At 40.9% G+C, this 21,466-nt stretch overlaps 1 protein-coding gene across 1 annotated transcript in view; it reads left to right on the forward strand.

The window, feature by feature from the left end:
* The first annotated feature begins 1,480 nt into the window (after positions 1-1,480).
* LOC134287690 (uncharacterized) overlaps positions 1,481-21,466 on the forward strand; it is a 303,954-nt gene continuing 283,968 nt past the window's right edge. The window contains exon 1 of the mRNA XM_062850187.1: positions 1,481-2,075. The gene's annotated coding sequence lies outside the window, so the exon portion shown is untranslated. The remainder of the gene's footprint in view (positions 2,076-21,466) is intronic.

The raw sequence follows: 21,466 nt of genomic DNA on the forward strand, positions 1-21,466 counted from the left end.
CTCTAGTGCATCTATTTTGGCCAGGGTGCTTCCAATTTGGCCACTTTCATAAGAAGCACACGCGATTTGCCAAAAAAAATTAAGAATATTGGCCAAATCTAACGTTGCGTTGGCCAGTACTTTTTAACCTTACTTTTGCATCCGGTTGGCAATAGCTCGCTGATATGGTGTACGGTTTCGGTCAAAAATGACCCCAATGCCAAAGGAGGGTTAATGCAAAAACTGTGTATTGGTCCACTTCCTACATTTCTCATACAAAGTAGAAATTGACAGCTTCCATACCCTGTGTTAAATTGGCGGATTTCTACATGTCAAACTAGCAAATCTGTTCATGGTATGATCACCACAGACCAACAGACGTGTCACTGTTCGCTTCCCATTGCTTCACTTTTTAACGGGTAATTCAAATCATTTATTTATTTATTTATTTATTTATTTATAATAACTCGTGCGACGTAAGACAAAGTCTTTTTAAATGCCGCAAATTGATTTCAATAAGAATACAAAATCATGTTTTACTTACTATAATATGTTCCTGAAGGTTCCATAATTCATCTTAACTAATTCATGTTAACTAATTTATGTTGCTGAACCTATGAAGAAGGTCTTGCTTAAACCCAATTATAGAAGAGGATAACTTGACATTAACTGGCAGCGCGTTTCAAAGTACAATGCTTCGAACATAAAAATGAATGCCCGTAGTATGCAGAATTATGATGAGGTATACTTAGGTTCATAGTGCGAGGTTGTCGCATCCGAGTTATTTTTATAAAAAGATAGTGAGGTGTTCTAGAGTTTATAATCTTACATAAATTTAAACATAATCTGTATTCAAAGAATTGCATGAACGAACATCCAAGCAACGTCTCGTGTAAATAAGAAACTCTAGAAAATTTAGGAAGGCGATGAACGTTTCGCACACAAGCATTTAGAGCTAAACGCATTTTATTCATTGAAGCCATAGAAGCATTGCTGTAAATGAAATCACAAAATATGAAGCGCGGTAATAAAAGAGTTTTGAAAAGTCTTATTTTTGTATGAGTGTCCAAATGTCGAGAAGATAAGTTTAATTGTTTTAAACCGTAGTATATTTCTCTACATTGCTGGTTTATTTGAGCATCCCAACAAAGGTTTGATGTAAAAATTATTCATAGATTTAAGGCTTGATCTACAAACTGCAATTTTTCGTTGTCAAAATATAAATCTGGAGGTTGAAGGCTAGATCTAGACTTATTGATGAGAAGAGCTTTAGTTTTACTGGGATTAATCATCAGCAGGTTTCTTCTAGACCATTCCAGAAGTTTTTGTAAATCTGAGTTATTTTTTCTCGAAATTTCATACATGTTATATTAATGTCACTGCATAGATAAATTTGAACATCGTCAGCAAAACGGTGGACTGAACAATATTCTAAAACTGACGGAAGATCATTTTTTTTTTACTTATTCGTTTAGCCGAGCCTTCCAGGGCGCCACATGGGCATAACTGAGCCGAAATCTTTTGTTTTTACATTGATTTTACATTTTACAATTTATTACTGCCTTAAGACTATGTTAGTTTGGGAAGCCGAAGTACTCGCGGCTGTTTCGAGGTTAAGGATTGAAAAAAAAAATAAAATAAAATTGGGAAGGACGGGTCTATGGGTTTAAAACTAAATTATTTGCTAACTTATACTAAAAACATTGATGGAACAAATTATCCATATCTGTAACGGAACCAAAAAGAAAGGACTTTATTGGTAGACAACGACAAGAAGAGGACAAACGGAAGGGGGGCAACGACAGACAGGGTCGAACAACAAAACCAAAAGGCAGACAACGAAAACAAGGAACGTACTACATCAAACTCTGACATCAACACGTTTCAAAAACTGGTAAATCAGGTTCATGTATTCCAAATCAAGTCCTGCCAACACTTCTCTAACGGGTTTCTGTTGTTTTCCTCGGACCCGGAGAATTTCATGCAGCTCAGATCTGACCTCACGATACTCATTGCATCCCCACACGACATGTTCGATATCCTGGTAAGCCACGCCACAGACACAGAGATTGCTTTCTGAGAGCCCAATACGGAAGGTATGTGCATTCAACAAATAGTGGTTGGACATCAGCCGACACATTACACGAATGAAATCGCGGCCTAAATCCAACCCTTTGAACCATGGCTTCTTCGACACCTGTGGAATGATGGAGTGCAACCAAGCCCGTGCACAAGGGGGGGGTTTTGGTGTTAAACCCTCCCCATTACCGACGCTTCATATACTAGGCGCCCCTCCGCCTTTTGCCGAAATTGGGAAAAACCCCTCCCTTGGCGCCACTTCTGTGCACGGGCCTGAGTGCAACCATCTACCCATCTCTCCATCTCTCCATTTGTGTTGCCAGCTGATCAAGGTCTCCTGACGGGCCAATGCAAAAAATTCGTCGAAGGCGATTTGACGCTCGTAAATATCGCCTTCGCTAGCGCCCACCTTAGCCAGAGAGTCCGCTTTCTCATTGCCCGGAATTGAGCAATGTGAAGGGACCCAAGCTATGGTGATGATGTATGAGCGTTTGGACAAAGCACTCAAGACCTGGCGTATTCCATTCAGGAAGTACGCTGAGTGCTTCATCGGTTTCATTGACCGAACAGCCTCCAGAGAGCTTAGACTGTCGGTAAAAATGAAGTAGTGCTCAGGTGGAAGAGTGCGAATGTACTCTAAGGTGTAGTATATAGCCGCTAGCTCAGCAATGTATACCGAACATGGCTATTGAAGCATGTAGGTGGCGCTATGAAATTCGTTGTAGACACCGAAACCACTCGAATCATCGGTTTTCGAACCGTCTGTGAAGAACTGTCTGTCCCCGCTAACATGCCCAAACTTACTTGCAAAAATTTGTGGAATACACACGGAACGAAAAGATTCTGGTATTCCGGTGATCTCATCCTTCATGGACAGATCAAGATCTACAGAGCAACTGTCGAAGTTTAAGAAGTTGTCACGATTGGTGTTAACCGGAGATGGGCTTACCTCCAGCGTCATGTACCAATAGTACACACTCATAAAACGAGTTTGAGGGTTCTATTCGAGCAGTTTTTTCGAAATTTTCTATGACCAATGGATTCACAACCTCGCATCGGATGAGGAACCGGAACGATAACTCCGCACAACTCCGCACCTCTAAACTCATAGTGTGAGTTGAGTTCATGCAACCTAACGCGATCCGAAAACAACGGTACTGAACCCGTTGAAGCTTCAGCAAGTGTGTTTTCGCCGCGGATTGAAAACAGAAGCTACCGTATTCTAAAACCGACAGAATGGTTGTTTGGTACAGCCTGATCAGATCTTCCGGATGTGCTCCCCACCATGTTCCGGTAATAGTTCGCATAAAGTTGATTCGCTTTTGGCATTTCTGTATCACATCTGTAGATACACAATGTGCTTCCCCCAGGTGCATTTGGAGTAGAACCAGACGCCGAGATATTGAGAAGACATGCAATGAGTGATTGTCTTACCCATCAGATGGAGCGGAAACTTTGCCGGTTTGTGTTTTTTAGAAAAGACAACCATCTCAGTTTTCTCCGGAGAGAATTCGATACCCAGCTTGAGAGCCCAAGGGAAGATCATTTATAAAAGAGAAAATAATAACGGCCCAAGAATTGATCCTTGAGGTACTCCAGATTTTATTTCTATAAATGTTGAAAATTCCATATTGTGAAAAACGGTTTGTGTTCGTTCACTAAGATAAGATTTGATCAAAGATACAGCAGTATTAGAAAAATAAAATTTTGAAGATAATTTATCGAGAAGCTTAAGATGGGATACGCGGTCGAAGGCTTTAGCAAAGTCTATTAATAATAATATAGCGATACCTTTTTTGTCTATGGATCTAGAGATATCATCGTGCACTTTTAAAAGTGCAGTAGTTGTACTATGCTTCCTCCGAAAACCAGACTGATACTGGGTTAGGAAGCTCACACATCTGATTTTTTAAAAGCTTCTCCAGAACCTTTGAAAGGGAACACAGTAGACTGATTGGCCTTAGGTTCGTAATATCAGAATTTCTTTCTTTCTTCTTGATGGGGATTACTTTTACTTGTTTCCACTTAGCAGGGAATCTGGTAGTCGTAATTATGCTGTTGGAAAGGTGGTTAAAAAGTGGTATTGCTAATGGTAAAATAATTTTGATAAATTCAATGGAAATGTTATCTAGCCCCACAGCATTGGACTTAATGTCGAAAACTGCGTTCACAATTTCAAAATTTTCTATTTCTTGAAACACAAATCCATCCACATTTGTTGAATAAGTATGCATGGGTTGATTATCGGAGATAAAATTTGACGAGAAGTAATAGATCGACATTCCAAACTAAAAATGTAACAGATGGCACTTTTTTGTGTGCTAGTAAAATCGAATTTTCTCGGTGAAAAAGTTTTTCCGGAACATGAAGTAAACACTAAAAGTTGCCTTTTCAAATCATTGTTGATTTCTAATCACTAACTTTTCACGAAATTATCCCATTTTCTAGCAATTAACGTTTTTAGTATTTTTTCCATACGATTTGACAGTTCTTGACTACCATGCTTCCGTGAGCTTGAGATGAAAATTTGAGAAAGTTGACAACCGAGAGTAGCACAAACGATGCATTGAATACCAGCGATGGTGTCAGCGCTGGAAACCAGATGCTATAAAGGTTCTTGTCTGCACCTTCCGCTGCTGGCGCCAACTGAGAGCAATCAGTAAAAATGTAATCAGCAATCATCCTATTGTTTATCGCATTAGAAGTGGCACTGCAATTATTACCTGGTGTTTATCTTTGGAAACTCCAAGCTTTTTTATGTTGTTCCACAATTGTTTGCTCGACACATTAACATTTACGGTACGTTTTTCGTAATTAACCTTCGCATTTCTGATCAAACAAGTTACCCGGTTACGAACCCTTTTGTACTGCAAATTGTTATCAACTGGTTTGTCTCGCAGCTAATTTTTATATGCTATATTTCGTGAAATAATCGCTTGCTCGATTTCAGAAGTAAACCACGGATTTTTCTTGGGTCTACTAATCCGAATAGGTATATATGTATCATGTAAAAATCGTAACTTATCATTTAGATACTCTAACAAAAAATCAGGATCATCTCGCAAAAAGTATGTATTCCAATCAATGCAATTGAATACATTTTGTAAAGCTAGAGAGTCGAAGTTAGAGTAATCGCGATAGTAAACACTAGATTTATCCTTGGGTGATCCTATTTTCAACGAAACAAATACCATGTCATGGTTAGAGACTCCAGGCAGTGAAATTTGATCGTGTTTCAAAACCTTATCGGGCGAATCAGTCAAGCAAAGGTCTAGAAATGAGCAACCCGTTTGGTGGAAAAAAGTTGGTTCACTGTTGATGCAAACATATGCCATTCCGGATATAACATCTCTGAGCCTAATTTGTCTATTATTGCATTTGAATCAATCAGTATTGAAATCTCCTATGAAAAAGGTTAATTCATAGTTAACAGTAAACTCATCAGTGTTGCAGCAGCGTATTTGAACAATCTACATCTGGGGGATTATAATATACTACAGTGACGATTCGTTCGTTGAGAGCTCATTAGATGGGCTGTCTCGATGGTTGAATGTTCACTGGTTGGGGCAAAACCCAACTAAAAAGCACTGTCAATGTCAAAATATATGTCAAAACGATTTTGACGTCTGACCGCCGTCGCATCACAGCTCCTGTATACACAACGTTTGCGCAAGTATATGAGTGTTCCGTGTCGTATTTCTTGTCACTTGCGTGTGTCTAGAGCATTTTGATCAGCTGTCAGTTGCCCCAACGAACGAACACAATTCGCTAATCGGGGCGCAGTCGCGACCCAACCAGCGAATCCGGACTGTACAAGCATAAACCGATCATTCCCACTTTTAATTTCGCAACATAAAAACTCTGTACCTCGCGCATTACCACCAGAGCCGTAGCGTGGGGTTGGCCAGGTTGGCCCCCGCCAAGGGCGCCAGCCTCTAAGGGTCGCCGAAAAGGAAAAAGGCTAGAAGGAATATTATGATGCTATTGTTTTCTTGTATGTTACCAAGACTTCAAAATATCTAAGATTGATCGAGTGTTTTTTACATTACGTTATTCTCAAAAATTCGTTCGCTAGATTATTTATCATGATGTTACCTGGGAATTTAGCTTGTTTTTTTTACTTTGGAAGTTATTTTAGTTGTTTTTTAACGAGCAAGCAAAATCAATAAGTTTTCAAAATTCTAGTGAAAGTTTTTCTCTGAAAATTACTGGAAACTTATTTATTGACATATTTCAGAGTGTTTTTAACAAGTATTTTAAATGAAAAATATTCAGACGACGCTGTTCATTCCCTTCAAACAAATAAATATTTCGGGAATTTCTTCATAAATTTCACCAGGTATTTCTTCGGATTTTTACTGGGCTTCTTTAAGCAAATCTTTCAAAAACTATTTCAGAATTTTCTCAAGAAATTTCTTTAAAAACATTTCAAAGAATTTCTCCAGAAATTCTCTCAAAATCTTATATTAAAAATTATTAAAAAAAAGCAAATAAAGAATTCTTCTGGAGATTCTTACTAAAAATTCTCGAAGAATCCCTTTAGAAATGCCTTCAGGGAGGTTTTCAGGAAGTTATCTAGGGATTTATTCACCTGCGTGTTCTGCCTCTTACTTTTCGGAAAAGGACCACAGTAGTCAGCATGGATTACCCAGAAAGGAATAGGCTGCTTTAGGTGAGTGTGTATTGTAATCCGAGTTTCGTCGAGTCCTCGCTTGTTTGCTGCGCACTCAATACAACATTTCACATACTGCCTGATGAAAGCGTTCATATTCTCGAACCAGAAGTCCTGATTCACTAACTCGGTTGTTTTATCTATTCCGGGATGCCCCATATCGTCGTGCAATGACTTGACGACATGAAAACGCACCTTCGTTGGAACAACGAATTTCAGGCCATTTGGTGTTACACGGAAAATGCGACCGTTAGCTTCTTTGTAGCTCTTGATTATATCCTTTTCTGGCGTTAATAATCCCTCAAGCATTTTTTTCACCTTACAGATTTTACCATCTTGGAGTTGCAGTGCTGCTACCCAATCGAAGCTATCGACAGCTATTGCCATAACGCGTTCAACTTCTCCAGCACGACGTATTACATTACGGCTAAGACTATCGACATGATTCATTTGCCGACCAGATCGGAACTTCAAATCAAAGGAGAACTCTTGAATAGTCAGCCACCAACGAGCAATGCGAGGATTAAGTTCCTTCTTGGCACGCGTTAAAGCCAAGGACTGGCAGTCGGTATAAACGGTGAAGTGCTTATTGAGCAAGTAGTAGCGAAACTTTTTCAAACTTTCAACCACTGCCAAAACCTCCAACTCGTAGCTGTGGTATCGAGATTCTGGGTCTGACGTAGCTCTGCTGTAATACATTACGGGCTGAGCCTCACTTCTCTCGTTGACTTGTATGAGAATCCCTGCCAACCCGAAACTGCTTGCGTCACAGTGAACTTCGTGTTCGAGAGAAGGGTCATAAAGAGCTAATACTGGTCATCTAGTCAAGGCAAATTTAAGGCTTTCAAATGCAATCTGTTCAGCTTTTCCCCAAACAAAAGGAACCTTTCCTGTAAGCCTCGTGAGTGGAGCCGCTATTTGACCGTAATTTTGTACAAAACGGCGGAAATATCCCGTAAGGCCTAAAAACTGCCTAACGCCTAGTGCATCTTCGGGGACAGGAAACTTATCTACAGCCTCAGTTTTGCTTTGTCCAGGTGACACGCATCCTTCCGTGACGACATGGCCCAAGTAGTCCAAAGATGTTTTGAAAAATTCACACTTACCGACCTTGAGCGTCATCCCGGACTTTGACACTTCGATGAGAAATCGTTCCAGCAGATCCAAATTTTCCTGCTCCGTCTCAGTGGCAATCAGTACATCGTCGAAGTAAAATGAAATGCCCTCTTCTTTCAACGGTTCAATAATTTTGCTCATCGTTCGACAAAATACGCTGACAGAGTTGGAAAGGCCAAAAGGTACACGCTTGAATTGGTATTGTCCGTCCGGCGTAACAAAGGCAGTGTATTTCCGTGAATCTTCAGCAACGCCGATTTGGAAATAGCCGTTCATCATATCCAATAAAGTGAACACACGCTTAACTCAAGTTGTTGATCTCTTCCTCAACGAGGTTTGTGGGGAAATATTCCTTTTGGATGATAGAGTTGAGCATACGGTAATCCACGCATACTCGGATGTTGAAACCTCTATAATGTCATTCTCCAGCAGGTCTTTTATTTCATCCTGCAAATATTTTCGTTGTCCGTATGCCACCCTGTAAGGGACATGTCTAACCACCTTATCCTCTTTAAGCGAAATGTGCATTGTTTCAATATCCGTATAACCAATCTCCTTCAGGTTTACTGCGAAACAGGAGCGATATCGATTCACAAGGGTCACCAGTTGCATTTTCGCGTTTTCCGAAGACGGTCCAACATTCAAATCGTCGATTTTTAATGGCACTGTAGTGTTATGGTTCCTCGATGCTTCTACACTCAGGACTGCTGGCTTGTCACATTGGATGGCGAGTGCGTCTGCGGTCTTCACTGCACTCACTCCTTCTCTACCAAAGAAATCGTCCCCCACCAGCAAGTCATACTGCATCGCGCTATCGGGAACTACCAAAATCCTGAGCTTATTCACGTATCCGTCCATTTCAATTTTTTCTGTTACTGCTCCAATTGTTGTGCATACTCCACCGGCGAATCCCTTCAGCAATGACTTCTCGTTTTCTATATCCAACGCCAACATTTTCGCAGTTTGTTCTTTCAAAAGAGTTCTCTCACTACCTAAATCCACGAAAGCAGTGACCTGTACGCCTTTAATAGTAGCAATCTTTGAATAAACCACTTTATTTACATGGTGGCGCGGTTGCATACCACCTCGGAACGAAAATCCTTGCGTTGCGGACACTTGCGTGCTAGATGCTCTTCAGACCGGCAGATGAAACATTGGCGTTTCTGGTTTAATGGGGTTGTCTTCGACGGACCGGGCTGCGGTTCCGCTCGTGCTGGAGTTGCGTTGCGTACAGCAGCGTCAGCTCGATTGGTGTCCATCGACTTCCTGGCATCGAGTGATTTCCTTCCTGGAGTTTTGTTGGATCCATATCGCCCAGCAACTTCAGTATCTCGCTTCTCGATATCCTTCGTCGCTCGCTCCACCCGGATAAGCGCGTTCAAGAACTGCGGCAAGGTTACAGCAGGGTCCTGTGCCATAACGGCTCGAGTCGATGCATATGGTAGGCCCTTAATCAGGTAATGCTTGATCAAATCATCCGACAGTCTGATCTTTCGACCCAGAGCCACTGTTTCGTGGAAATATGATTCCACCGATTGGTCCGCTTTTCGTTTCAGGTTGAGAAGTCTTTTGTGAATTCCAGCGGTGTCGACGACGGTCGGGAAATTTTCCAACAATCTCTCTCGGAAAATCTGCCAGTTGCGCAGCTCCTGCTTGCAACCATCAAACCAAAACTTTGCAGGGCCTTTGAGCCGCATGCAGGCGTACAATAGAGTTCGTCGTTGGTCCCAGCCCAAAATTTCGGCCATCGAGTCAATTTCGTTGAGCCTGTCTTCGGCAGACTGACCGCGATTGGTGTCAGGATCAAATTCGGATATGACGGCCTCCACCTCATTCGACCGCATCGCGAGACCTGCATCATTATCGTCTCCATTAGCGGCACGTCTCGGACGACGATCATAATCAACACGCAATCGATTCATAGTGACTGTTTGCTGTTGAAAGTTGTCGAAATATACATTCATGCCCCACTAGATCGGATAAAGCACTTACCAATAACCAGAAGCGAGTTTTGGATCAATTGAACGAAGAAGCTGTAGCTGGGAATACCAACAAAATGCTGAAAAAGTTAACACACAAATTTCTTTCGGACGTGCGCATTAGGTTGTTTATTTTTGTAACTTACAGTGAATTTTGCACGGAGATTTCTTTCTGGCTCCACTAGCACTGTAAATGTTCTTTTTACGATCAAAATGTTCTATTTAATCGCAGAGCGTCTATCGTGGCGTCCGTGCGACGGCAGGAAAACTTTAGCAATGGCGGCCTTTTCTGCAGTTGCAGCAACTCGCCCCGCCAGTCACGCACACAACCTTCATTCACAAACTCGACATCACATTCTAATACGTACACTCTTTGACATTCATGGGCGTCCACTCACACACGCACACTCGTCAACAATATAAGATCAAAATAACTGGGAATATGGGTACAAAAACTTCACTTTTGTTCATGCGTTGTTTTCCTCGTATGTGCACCGGAAATCAATACAGGCGCTGCTGTTGCCTGTAATCCTCTCACACATACATGCGCACATATACGGTACAACGCGATTGTCGCGAACACGTCACCAAGAATTTTCTCATGTTCAGTTGAAGCGATTACTGTTCAATAATACTCACCAATAATGGATGATATTCCCAACTTACGATAATTTATACCAATTGCGAACCGTAGCCTTCTTCACGTGCTAATATCCCACTTCTGAAATGTGAACAGTATTCGCACTATTGGCTCCAAACTAATTGATCAAACTAGCCGAGCTCCGGCCTTTTCCAACCGCGTCTTGATTGCTGGGCAGATTCCACACGAATGAATACCACATCTCAAGAGCGGTAGTAGTCTGTACGTTGACTTGCCACACAGACTACAGAGCCCGACTAGCCAATCTAGGGATGCACAAAATTCCCTCTAACAAAACATCGTCTCTTCAGGCCTTATAGAGACATACACACTGGTTTACACATTTTAAGAATTTGAAATGTCATTTTTAACTAGTGTGCTGGTCTAAGTATGATTCTTGAAATGCAAAATCTGTTCGTACTCTTTGAAAACTTCGAAAACGTATACATAACTTTGAATAAACAAATTTAGCAAAATAATAATGTCTAATTGTCGTGGGGCGCCAATCTGGATGCTTGCCAAGGGCGCCGTGGGACCACGCTACGGCTCTGATTACCACCATCGTTGACTGATGTGTGTGTGTGTGTGTGTGTGTGTGTGTGTGTGTGTGTGTGTGTGTGTGTGTGTGTGTGTGTGTGTGTGTGTGTGTGTGTGTGTGTGTGTGTGTGTGTGTGTGTGTGTGTGTGTGTGTGTGTGTGTGTGTGTGTGTGTGTGTGTGTGTGTGTGTGTGTGTGTGTGTGTGTGTGTGTGTGTGTGTGTGTGTGTGTGTGTGTGTGTGTGTGTGTGTGTGTGTGTGTGTGTGTGTGTGTGTGTGTGTGTGTGTGTGTGTGTGTGTGTGTGTGTGTGTGTGTGTACAATTCAACTCCCACTGTCCGGCAGTGGTATTATGGAAGAAAGATGTCTTCAGTTGCCTGTATGGTTTTTACTGAATTTCACACTCACAACTGAAATCATCTTTAGCCCGGGAGTTGAAAGGTGATTGCTCTGTTGGGATCCAGTGACCCGTTTCAGAATGTCTGGTTACTCACGTCCATTCCGAGGTCACTTTCACTTACAACAAGCCCCGCATGTGTGCATTACCGTTATCAAATGGATAATGATAATACAAACACACTTCCTGTTTAAAAGGTAAATTTGAATCTGGCGCGTATTTAGTTCAATTTGATGTAGTAGCTATAATCAGAACATTCTCACCGGAATCCATTCAAGGTAGCGCTGCCATCACCATGGGAACATCGTAACAGCGCAGATAGGCATGCTCGGCATGCTCCTCGTCTCGCCACCATCACGCACGCATTCAGTCATCATTAGAACACACGTCACTTGACCTCTCACAGAATTATGAATATGAGGCCACACTTTCGATTCTGGAACCACTCGCGAATCATTGATATCTTGGTGGAAATACCGACCGATTCTCGAATGGGGCCGTCCATTAATTACGTAATGGTTTTTGGGGGGAGGGGGGTTTGAAAAATCTTACGGGCCATACAAAAGTTTTTGGGCTCTCATACAAAAAATCTTACGGGGGGGGGGGGGGTGGTGTCGAAAAATCGTAAAAAATCCCTTACGTAATAAATGGACAGCCCCAATCTAATGGCCGATCAGCCAAAAACGCCAAAAAATACGATAAAACTACTTCGGCCCCGCTTGCGTGAACCCCCTGCTGCCAGCGGCATGCAATCACGCACAAGACACTAAAGCACTTCCGGATGGTGTAGCGCTGCCAGCTGCTTCAGTAACATGGATGTTTGAACACAAATCTTCTCAAAATCCATATTTCACACTTTTTCACCCGCGGAAGAGCCATCCGGATGGCGTAGCACCGGCCAAACTGTCAGCGGAATCGCGAAGAAAAAAAAACTTTCAAAGGCGAACGAAATACGACGAGCAGATCAAAAACCATTACCACCATCGTTGACTGATGCATCCACAACACGGCATCTAAGCCTTCACGAATGTAAATGCAAACACCCCCGCCATGCCTGTTTCGGCCATTTCTAAAAATCTTATAACCATCTTCAGAAACCATTCGATTATTGATAGAATCATACATCCAAGTCTCTGTCATACAGATTATGTCGAGATTGCAGTCAAATATGTTCATTTTTAATTCATTGAATTTAGAAAATCTACGTTCTATCAGACTCTGTACATTAATATGATTAATATTTAGATTATTTGAACCTAAAGCAGCCCTCAAAACTGCTCTGGGAATCAAGGTACTTGTGGAAGCGCTGACATTGTTAACGTTAGCCAGCATTTTGAATAACAATCTGATAGATTAAGCGAGAGACCTCAACCAGATCAACACAACATGAAGAAGAACGAACTGCCGTGTGCAGCATAGTTGTCCCATGTTACATTTTGTCGATTTTGACTTTTTTTCGCCAAACGGTCTATTTTTACGTATTCTTTTAGAAACTGCCCTCGGTTAGTACACTTTGTTCGGAAAATCTATAAAAACAACATCAAGTCAATTTGTCCCATGTTCATTTTTGTCATCATAAGCTGTCCCATGTTCCAATTTTCAGCATAAGCTGTCCCATGTTCAATTTTCCAGCATAAGCTGTCCCATGTTCAATTTTGCAGTAGTCCCATGTTCTATTTTGCAGCATAAGCTGTCCCATGTTCAATTTTTCAGCATAAGCTGTCCCATGTTTTTTTTTTCAGCTTTTAAAGCTAAATTGGAGTAAGCTATGAGTAACCAGTGGAGGGTGTAATCAGTAACCAGTCCAAAGATGGCGACCAGAATATCCAAGATGGCGGTCTACAATCCAAGATGGCGGCTCAAAATTCAAGATGGCGACTGTTTAATGGAGTTTTAGGCTCTAAACCATGCAATCTATATATATAAAAGTCAATGTATGTATGTTTGTATGTTAAATTGTATGTTAATGTGTATGTAAATTTGTATGTTTGTTTATTTGTTTGTTAAAGAGATGGTTATTAAGGGTATTGGAATTCAAGATGGCGGCTTAGGTTCCAAGATGGCGGTCAAAACGTCAGAGTGCTTGCTATTTAACGGTGAATCTGTTACGGATACTATGCAATATGGGTATCTATCGATCGGGTTTGATGAGTAGAAGTCAAAAATCAATATCCGACACCATTTTGAAATCCAAGATGGCGGACCATAATCCAAGATGGCGGCCACGGATTGGTGTTTTGAGCTATGATACCATGCAATATGGGTATCTATCGATCGGACTTGATGAGTAGAACTCAAAAATCGATATTTGACGCCATTTTGAAATCCAAGATGGTGGACCATAATCCAAGATGGCGGCCACGGAATGGTGTTTTGAGCTATGATACCATGCAATATGAGGATCTATCGATTGGACTTGATGAGTATATGTTAAAAATCGATATTTGACGCCATTTTGAAACCCAAGATGGCGCACCATAATCCAATATGGCGGCCATGTAATGGTGTTTTGAGCTATGATACCATGCAATATGGGTATCTATCGATCGGACTTGATGAGTAGAACTCAAAAATCGATATTTGACGCCATTTTGAAATCCAAGATGGTGGACCATAATCCAAGATGGCGGCCACGGAATGGTGTTTTGAGCTATGATACCATGCAATATGGGTATTTATCGATCGGACTTGATAAGTAGAACTCAAAAATCGATATTTGACGCCATTTTGAAACCCAAGATGGCGGACCATAATCCAATATGGCGGCCATGTAATGGTGGTATGAGCTATGATACCATGCAATATGGGTATCTATCGATCGGACTTGATGAGTAGAACTCAAAAATCGATATTTGACGCCATTTTGAAATCCAAGATGGCGAATTATCATCCAAGACGGCGGCCACGGAATGGTGTTTTGAGCTATGATACCATGCAATATGGGTATTTATCGATCGGACTTGATGAGTAGAACTCAAAAATCGATATTTGACGCCATTTTGAAATCCAAGATGGCGCACCATAATCCAATATGGCGGCCATGTAATGGTGTTTTGAGCTATGATACCATGCAATATGGGTATCTATCGATCGGACTTGATGAGTAGAACTCAAAAATCGATATTTGACGCCATTTTGAAATCCAAGATGGTGGACCATAATCCAAGATGGCGGCCACGGAATGGTGTTTTGAGCTATGATACCATGCAATATGAGGATCTATCGATTGGACTTGATGAGTATATGTTAAAAATCGATATTTGACGCCATTTTGAAACCCAAGATGGCGGACCATAATCCAATATGGCGGCCATGTAATGGTGGTATGAGCTATGATACCATGCAATATGGGTATCTATCGATCGGACTTGATGAGTAGAACTCAAAAATCGATATTTGACGCCATTTTGAAATCCAAGATGGCGAATTATCATCCAAGACGGCGGCCACGGAATGGTGTTTTGAGCTATGATACCATGCAATATGGGTATTTATCGATCGGACTTGATAAGTAGAACTCAAAAATCGATTTTTGACGGCATTTTGAAATCCAAGATGGCGGCCACGGAATGGTGTTAAGAGCTATGATACCATGTAATATGGGTATCTATCAATCGGACTCGATGGGTAGAAGTCGAAAATCGATATATGACGCCGTTTTGAAATCCAAGATGGCGGATTACAATTCAATATGGCGGTGGAATGGTGGTACAAGCTATGATACAACAATCGAACCTCCATGAGTCGATGTTCCTTGACTCGATATCGACTCATGGAGGTAAATTTTTCCATACTGAATTTTTTTTTTGATTGCTATGATGGTCCCTTCAAACGGCTTCCTAAAGAATATCGTAGGACTTGGAAAGATATACGAAGCCTATTTGAAATTCAAGATGGCGGACCATAATCCAAGATGGCGGCCGTAATTTCAATGCTGACATCCGATAACATTTTGTAATACATGCGATGCTGCTGTATAATAAAGGTTGTCATCGATCGGGTTTGATGCGAAGAACATAAATCGATATCCGATGAGGTTTGGAACACTAAGATGGTGAACCGAAATCGGTAACGGTTGCTCAACATCATTTAAAAAGGAAGAAAACTATCCCAAAGAAGTATGTAGTAGTTTTACCCATGTTACCCATGTTTACCCATACCCAATTTCAAAATGGCGTCGGACATAGATTTTCAACATCTGCTCGGTGAGCCCGTTCTGGAAATATCCATATTGCGTGGGTTTCCATGGATTTCCAGAAACCTGAAGCCGCCATCTTGGATTTCAAAATGGCGTCGGACATCGATTTTCAACATCTGCTTGTCGAGCCCGTTCCGGAAATATCCATATTGCGTGGGTTTCCATGCATTTGCAGAAACCGGAAGCCGCCATCTTGGATTTCAAAATGGCGTCGGACATCGATTTTCAACATCTGCTTGTCGTGCCCGTTCCGGAAATATCCATATTGCGTGGGATTCCATGGATTTGCAGAAACCGGAAGCCGCCATTTTGGATTTCAAAATTGCGTCGGACATCGATTTACAACATCAACTCGTCGAGCCCGGTTCGATAATACTCACATGGATTTTTAAAAATTATTTTGGCAATTTCATGAAATGGTACGTTTCACCCCTCCCTCCCCAAAGTCCTCCAGAAATCCTAACAATACTACATGAATTCCAAAAATTCGCCGGGAATGCCGAGAATGTCTGTGTGAATCCTGGACATTCTCCGGGAATCCTGATAACATCCAACATGGGACAGCTTATGCTGAAAACTGAAACATGGGACAGCTTATGCTGAAAATCTCGCATGACATGGGACAGCTTATGCCGATAAAATCCCGAAATTTGCTAGATTTATCGGCATTACAGTCCCACCAGAGTTTTTATTTAAAAAGTTAAAGTAAATTTAATACCTATGAAATTTTTGGTTCATACTTCAATGATAAATACCAATTCTAACGCTCTCCTGATGAATTCACTTTGATTTTTTATTACACTTGTTCGTAGAGAGGGAAACAAGGCTGGAACTTAAAACGCGTTTTTCTCGGTTTGCTGTTTTGTAACATGGGACAACTATGCTGCACACGGCAGCGAACTATTAGGAACCACAATCTTATTTTACCAACTAGCATTTCTAACAAAGGAACTTTGAATCACATAGTGCAGACAAGTGGCTTAAAAGAAAAAGAAATTGATTGAAACTCCAACAACAACAGCAGCATTCACATCAGCAGCAATAACAGCAACTAGCAGCAGCAGGCGGCCAAAGGTACAAAACAGCACCAGCAACAGCAACAATTTCCCAACAGCATCCCAACAGCATCCCAACCCCAAAACTTTCAGGAAGGAGACAGCAAGGATTTGTTAGGATTAGAAACAAAGGAAATCAAGAGATAAACTAGGGAAGGCGATGCTATTACAGTTTAACTTTTAGGAGTGGATGGATACAATGGAAGATAGGGAAATGAAACATGTAATTTTGTATGAAGGAAAGAGATAACTATTAGGATAGGTTTGATTTCAGGTACAACCATTGTTCAAGATTATCTACTATGACGGCATCTGCTTTCTCGTGGGTAATTACAGAAACCAAACCATTCTTCGTAGACACCCTGTAGATACGGCCCTCCTTTCTAAGCTTGTTCGCAGCGTTCAATATGCGTCTGGAGAGTGGTGTTAAGCTTTCATTTACGTAGAAGCGCCCAACGCCCTCGAAACCGATGTGACGGAGTGTCAATGATCTGCTATAGAGGTATTTCTATTTCTATTTTTCTATTTTAGTGCTTGCACAGCCAGTATTGAAAAGCATCCTGGAAATATCAATTTTTTGATATTTTCTTGTCAGCATTAATATTTGCAGCATATCAGAGATATGATACAAATATTAAAATGGCCAGGCCCACTGTGCAGACTAATGGGTTGGAAGATAATTCAAAAATTTAAGGCAATCAGGTCATCCACTTATGAATAACATGATTGACAAACCTTTTTGAATTGAATGAAGGAAGAAACGGGGGCAACCGTACCAACCGTTTCGTTTTAGGGGGATTGTGTTTGAACATAAAATCGTTAGGAGTGGTGCTGCTAAGAAGGTTAATGCACACTCCGTTACAGTTGGCGTCTCTTCTCCTGGGATGGGGCACAGGCATTTCTCCGTGTGTCCTGGCTTCAAAGCCTAGGCTTAAGCGCCAATACTCGCTCTTTGAAACGAGAAAAAAGTGTTATGTGCCCTTCCCCGAATGTACAGAAAAATAAGCCCATATCCAGCTTTTTACGCTATGATGAGGGGTGATTCAATTTTGACAATTCTTGCCGACAGCCCTTGCAGCATCAGAGGTCATCAGAGTAGCCAAAAATTCAAGCAAAAATGTCAGTTCAACGCCACTAGAATGTCAAAAAATTTCACCGTTGTTGTTTGCAAGTTTTTTCTTAAGTATTTCTTGCACGATTTAAATAAAAGCATTTTCTTCAATTTTAGGTTCTTGATTGTCGCCATCATTACATAGGCAATACCAAATTAAATGGAACATGATAGGAATCATGAGTTGACGTCGGAGAACCAAATGATTTTGTTCCAATGGCCTCAACATCATCTACCCACACGACGGCAGATTTAACATTTTCTTCATTAAACGACTAAAAAACCGTTGTAGTTATTCACAAATCTTGGAACGCGAAACTCGTTTGTTCTTTTATTTACTATCGGGTGCACAGTAGTAGAAGAATCCAGAATAGATTAAGGGCCGATTTCTTCACCTCGGCTTAACCCGTAAGCCAGGCTTACCCATATAGTTAAATCTGGCTTAACGCTTAAGCCAGGGTGAAGAAATCGGCCCTAAATGCATTGGCCAATTATTTCTGGAAAAACGAACATGCGGGAAAGGGTGATTATTTATTTATTAGGGAAACGTTAATATATGAGATACACAATTATTTTGGAAATCTTATTTCAAATTCGTCACCCGGACAGAGCGGCTATGTTAGAGAATTTTAATTTTTAACAACCTAAATCCCATTTATCTAATTTGAACTAGAGAAAAGCACAACAAAAATATGCAATTCTTTAAAAAATATGAATTTGTAATTTCAGAAAATCTTATCATGAAATATTAAATCATTTTCTTCCTAAACCAAGGTTGGATCTGGCAATTATTGCAGCGAATTACAATTGCAGAATGATTTTGTGATCCAAGCAATGATGTTTGGATAAATATATAAAATTGTTGTTGAAATACATCTATCTATCTATCTATATCTATCTATCTATATATATAAAAATGAGTTTGAAGTCCCTTTGAGGCAACAAAAGTCACGAACGGCTGAACTGATCAGCATGACTCTTGCACGGTTCGATTCGTATTCGTGGTGGCTGTGTTTATATGTAATGAAAAGTTACGAAAAACAACTAGAAAAGTAATATTTTTCATTTTTGTACTGATTTTTTATGAATCAGGAAGAAAATCAACACGACCGAAATAAAAATCAATCTAGAGTGCGGTGCTATTTTGAGCTCAACAGTTGTCAAACCACCACAAGACGGCAATACAAAGTTTGCCGGGACAGCTAGTCTATCTATATATATAAAAATGAGTTTGAAGTTCCTTTGAGGCAACAAAACTCAAGAACGGGTGGACCGATCGGCATGACTCTTGCATGGTTCAATTCGTATTCGTGGTGGCTGTGTTTATATGTACAAAAAGTTACGAAAATCCACTAGAAAAGTAAAAAAAATGATAAAGTACGGATTTCTCATGAGCCGGGAAGAAATTTAGCGTGATCAAAATTAAATCAATCTAGAGTGCCTCAACAGTTGTCAAACCACCACAGCTTGGCAAGATAAAGTTTGCCGGGACAGCTAGTACCTAATATTTTGCACACCTTCACTCGCTCTTTAAAGCGAGATTAAACAAAAGCAAATGTAACTTTAAATGCAGTTATTTGAAAATATAATCTATTTGAGGATATATAGGGACATTATAACTTCAATTTTGAGATTTTTTTCATTTCAGAAATTATGATATTATAATTAATAGGTAAATCAGAAAGATCTCACCAGGTCAATGTCTTGCTCCATCTAGATGTTTCTTAGATCCTAAAAGGTGCAATGGATCGTTCTCATATTTGCTGCAACGCAGCGGTGGTTTCGGCTAGCACGATTTCACAATGTTTTACCAGATATGTAACTTATTTTTCACGACTTTTAAGGATGCAATCAGCACTTTGCACATGGTGGGCGGGCCTCACTTAGGAACAATTATTGGAAGCTGCATTACGACATGGGCACTCCGTCGCACTCTAAAGTTGGCATTGTCACTAACCCGAATAAGCATCTTCACAAGACAAAAATCGCAAGTTTCACGGGATTCAATGACTCTGATGAAAAACGGCCACTGGAAGGCGTAGCACCTCCAGCCAAATTTATCTATTTTGCTCGAAAAGTGGAGAAAAAACGTGACAGCGGAATTCCATGATCTGCTATAGAGGTATTTGTTGAAGAACTCGTCTCTCAATCCACGGAATGCAAACTGACAAAGAATGGGTGGAGGAGATCCAGTACTTGACGGTTGATTGGACAGCCGCTTCAGGTACACCATCGGATGCACCCTATCGACGACACCGATGCTGCGAGTAACGCTTTGGTAGATTTGATATAGATCCTCATTACGCTGATAAGGAACACCCGAAAAAACTAGGTCCAGGGCTCGTTCCATTCGACCAAACTGTTGCAATCTGTGATGATGATCAGCACGAATACTCGTAACAACCCCGGTGAGGTTGTTCTAAGGGGTTGGTCATTCAGCACACTTCATTTGTGCCGTGATTTTTGAGCGTGTGCCAATATGTGCCTAAACTGTGCCGGTTGTTTTTCAGTGTGTGCCGAAGTGTGCCGAACGTGCCGGAGGTGTGCCGAATGTGCCCAGTGGAATATTTTCTTAGAATGTTTTTGCGCTAATTATAATGCTGTCTATTTTTTGCGAATGTTATTGGTCTAGTCGGTGTTTACCGACAAAATTCCACTAAGAACACTTGTCTAGAATCTGTATGTAGGGTTTTTTTTGCAATCGTAAGTATAATGACAGTTTCATTCCATACCGCAAAGTTGGATTTCTATGTTGTGTCCATGTGTGCCGGATTGTGCCGGCATGTGTGCCGAGATGTGCCGGCATGTGTGCCGGGCACAATGTGCCGAGTGACCAACCCCTTGGGTTGTTCATATTAACCTTGTAGTCATCCTTAACAGCCTCGATACGTTGTTCCACGCAAGCAATATTATTGCTTATTTATTAAATGTCTTCAAGGCCAGCAACATACGATTCGACTTTCGCTTCCAGTCTCTCGGTGAAGGTTGTAATCGAACGGTGAATTTCCTTCCACAACTAAGCCACGTCCATTGTTTGAATGCAATTCGTTTTGTTTTGATCCGTTGTTTATATATGGTTGTTCTCTGTCATAAGGCAATCCATGAGACAGATGCGATCAGCTGATATTTTTTGTTTACCATGTATTTTTGACATTCGATGATCGGGGGGACAGTTGAACACAAAGGAATTTGTTAAGCACTGACGACACTTAACGATACTTTGTTAAGTTGTACTCACACTGTGTTAACATTTTTGGCTGTCACCCCCATCGCGAAAAGTCCTCATGGATTGCTTTATTGTGCCAATAAAATTTTATAACACAGGCAGGTACGGTTGAGAACCAAATGGTAGACACTTCTGAAGGGATGTTGATTACAAGCAATCGCATAGAGAAATTAATGTCGAATAACGCACATTATTGACTTTGTAGCAACAATTTTTCACTTTCTCGTGACGAAAATCAGTAAAGGTAGCTCGAACCGCTATTTTGTTGGAATTATCTAGCACTCAGCATGTTTTAGCCACCATTTGAATCTGCACCAACACAATGTATCACACGATTGAACACATCCCTTCAGGAACTGATCATTTGTAGCTCGCAAATCTCCCGCTCACAGCGCTCGCATAATTTTTGCTCCTGTTTGACGTTTGCTCACTACCGGCACCTATTTAACGATTTGCGATAATGTTTTCGTGACGATTATT

This window comes from Aedes albopictus, chromosome 2, assembly GCF_035046485.1.
Source record: "Aedes albopictus strain Foshan chromosome 2, AalbF5, whole genome shotgun sequence".
NCBI classification, from domain to species: domain Eukaryota; kingdom Metazoa; phylum Arthropoda; class Insecta; order Diptera; family Culicidae; genus Aedes; species Aedes albopictus.